The sequence below is a fragment of the Babylonia areolata genome, chromosome 10 (genome assembly GCF_041734735.1).
Source record: "Babylonia areolata isolate BAREFJ2019XMU chromosome 10, ASM4173473v1, whole genome shotgun sequence".
Classification (NCBI taxonomy): Eukaryota; Metazoa; Mollusca; class Gastropoda; order Neogastropoda; family Buccinidae; genus Babylonia; species Babylonia areolata.
In genome coordinates this window covers 21,007,814-21,011,420 of record NC_134885.1, presented here as the reverse complement: position 1 = coordinate 21,011,420, position 3,607 = coordinate 21,007,814, and positions in this window count along the sequence as shown.

The following is a 3,607-nucleotide window of genomic DNA, read 5'->3' as shown; positions in this document are numbered from 1 at the left end:
AACAAGATGACTGGAAAGAACTGAATTTTTCCTATTTTTTATGCCAAATTTGGTGTCAACTGACAAAGTATTTGCAGAGAAAATGTCAATGTTAAAGTTTACCACGGACCCACGGACACACACACACACACACACACACACACACACACACACACACACACACACACACACACACACACACACACACACACAACCGAACACTGGGTTAAAACATAGACTCACTTTGTTTACACGAGTGAGTCAATAAAAAATGGATATTTGTTGATCCCTTTCCTCCCAAGGAGGGTACTCAAACCCAGGGACCACCTTACAATAAACATTTCACATTTAACATACGTCATTATATGATCGATACTCAAGAGAGAAAAAATATGATTTAACACGCGAAACCATAAACCATTATTATTCACAGGCTATATATTTCATTATTTGGTGACGCACACACACACACACACACACACACACACACACACACACACACACACACACACACACACACACACACACACTGTTCCAGACAGATGGAGCTGAATGGGAAAAAGTAGGCCCTGATCACTGACCAAATGATCTGGTTTTACACGGGGAGCAAGTAGCCACAGTGAATCGGAACATGATCTGAGTTGTCTTAGGGATGTGTAAGTTTGAGTGACTTGTCTCAACTGAGTACTGATCGAGGGGCAGCACCTGAAATTGAGCTGGGAATTGCAACTTTGTACTGGATGCGGGCAAAAACTGGTAATAAATGAAGAGAAAGAAGATGGGTGATATTGCCAGTGCTTTAGGTTTCAGAGGTTAATTTTGCTCCTACGTTTTGAAAGTTCTGGAGTTTTTTGTACTAAATATTGAGGACAAGCGGGAGAAGAAGAGGGGTTGAATTATAAGAATCAAGCCTGGACAAGCCAAGAGAACATGAGTTTGTGTTGCATGAGTAGTGAGGAAATGTCGAATGAAACGAACTGCTCTTTCGAATTTGAAAGTATGCAGCCTTGTTTCCATGTTTCTTTAATTAAAGTTCCGAATCAAACGTCTCACCCAGATTTTTTTTTTAACTGAAGATTTGAATCTCCAATTTTAAGAGAAGAATTATGCCTAGGCAAGGAGGTAATTGTTGACAGACAGTCTGTTCGAAAAAATAATAATAGATTTAGTTTCGCTATAATGTAATTGTGATTTTTTTTTCATCCCTGCTTTAACGTCAGCAATATGGTTTTGAAGTGTCCTAATGGAAGAGTCAAGGTCCGAAAAAAGTATGACGATTTACAGAACGGTTGTTGACAACATAGGAAAATGCAGGGTTGAGTATAGAGAATAAACAACACCCATCCAAGCGTGGATCCTTGCGGAACGCTATGCGTAATTGTTGATGGGGAGGATTGACGGCCATTTACCGTGATATTTTTTTTTCTGATCTGTTTTCTAAGGTAGGATTGGGACCATGACATTACAGCTGGAACAAGAGATGCCAAAGGAGTATCCAAGTCTATTTAGCAGGCATCGGATAACATGGTTCATATCAAATGCAGCAGAAATATAAAGCAATGTGAGAACGCATATTTTACCATTGTCCAGGGATGTCAAAGATTTGTGGTGAGGTCTGTATGCTGACTGGAATTTGAAGGGCTGAGTAAATTACTGTGAGTTAAATGAACAAATGAACAAGGAGCCCCAACAACTTAGAAAGGGAAGATTTGAAGCAGGGTGACAATTCTTCATGTCGTCGGGATCAAGTGAAAGCTTAAATTTTCTTTAGCGAAAGTTTTACCAGAGAACACTTGTATGAATCAGGAAGCCTTCCAGAAGTCAGAGTAATGAATTATGTCAGTAAAGTAAGGCAAGAGGATGTCAACTGAAGCAGTCGAGAAATAGATTTGACATAATAAGAAGGGGTCATCAAATTAACATATGTTTTCAGTGGTGAAGAGAGAATTGTATGTTTGATTAGAAACAGTGAGAGGTCGATCACGGAAACTGTTCATTGAAAGGAAGAGAAAATGGGGTTAGATTTGTCCGAAAGGTTTCTTATCGTACTGAGATTGTTCTTTTATTAGTGCAGAAAACTGTTAGCAAGTTCAATTAGCGGAAAAAGTCGAGAGATTCTCTGGGTCGAATAAAACGAATTATTGAGAGAGAGAGAGAGAGAGAGAGAGAGAGAGAGAGAGAGAGAGAGAAGTGGTGTTACCACCAGGCATTTTGCAGACGAGCACCGTACGAATATGTACGATGTTCAAGCTCCTAGTCAACCACCCGAGTTGGCAAGCTGCGTGTTTCGAACAGCTCAGTATGAGTGGGTTGTCTCAAAAGTCTGTTCCGCGTAACCCATAGTGATTGCAAGGAAAAGGCAAGATCTGCATATAATAAAATAATAGTGAGAAAGAATTTTCTCATTCCCTAGAACTAATTGCAACCTTGAGTACATTGAACAGTTATAATTATGTTTATAAGTTGAGAAGAGTTAGACCATTTCACAGCGTGGCTGCGCTTGATTTTATATTATTTATATTTCGACCGGCCGTGTGCTTCCGCAACCGAGTGTACCGCGCGCGCATGTGTGTGTGTGTGTGTGTGTGTGTGTGTGTGTGTGTGTGTGTGTTATATCATACTTCAATGTCTTGACTACTGCTGGCGAGTATTCTATGATCAGCAAAAGGTCAGATATGATGGTTTGATCTTTCATGTGATGATGTCAGTCATCAATATATGTACCTAGACTTATCCATTTTGGGATTGCATTACTTTTGTTCAGTAACACCAGTCACACCAATGCTAAGTTAACAAAAAGTAGTAACCGCTCTTCAAACTCACGCCACATTGATCATCTTTTAAGGCCTGATTAGCTTGTTGGGTTTATGCAAACATTAGGCAACTGCTTCTTCTTCCTTCCTTCCTTCCTAATAATAATAATAATAAAAAAATTAAAAAAATCATTGTTGTTGTTGTTGTTGTTGTTTTCATTATTATTACTACGACAGATGTGATGTAATGTATATGGATAAGGTTTTACGGTCTGACACCTTCTTGAAACTGAAATTGATCTAACTTCACCAGCAGGCAGGGGTCCGGGTTATTGCGTGCGCATGTACGTTTGAGTAACTTTCATTGTAAACGCCAAGAATACCCGGTCTTGGAGGCATGAGCGTCAGTTGGCAATATTAGAACTTACCTGTTCTGTGGCAGGGTCGTTTAAGAACCAAAGACCACTTTTGACTTATCATTATTGTCACGGACGACATAATGGTTCCGCTATTTTTTCTTTTCTTTTACGGTTATGGAGGGGGTTCGAGTCCATCTCATCCCCTCTTTCTTCTAAAATGACAAGAGAAGCTGGCGGAGGCTGGTGGGTCGCTGTATTATTTTTAGAGGCGGGTGTGTTTCTTATGCGCGTGCACGATGTTTTCCATCGTGCGTTTTCCCCTTGCGTTCGAGCGTAGTGAGATCGTGTTATGTTTTCTATGGTTTGTAAGTGTCTCGTGCAATTGAACGGAAAAAAATATATAGGAAGCTGAGTGAACAGAGTGAGCGGAGTTCTAGTGCTTCAAATGCTCCTCGCCGGTTTGTCCCCAGCTTCACTCGAATGGAGTCAGTCCTTGGAGAAGGACGGTGGTAGAAC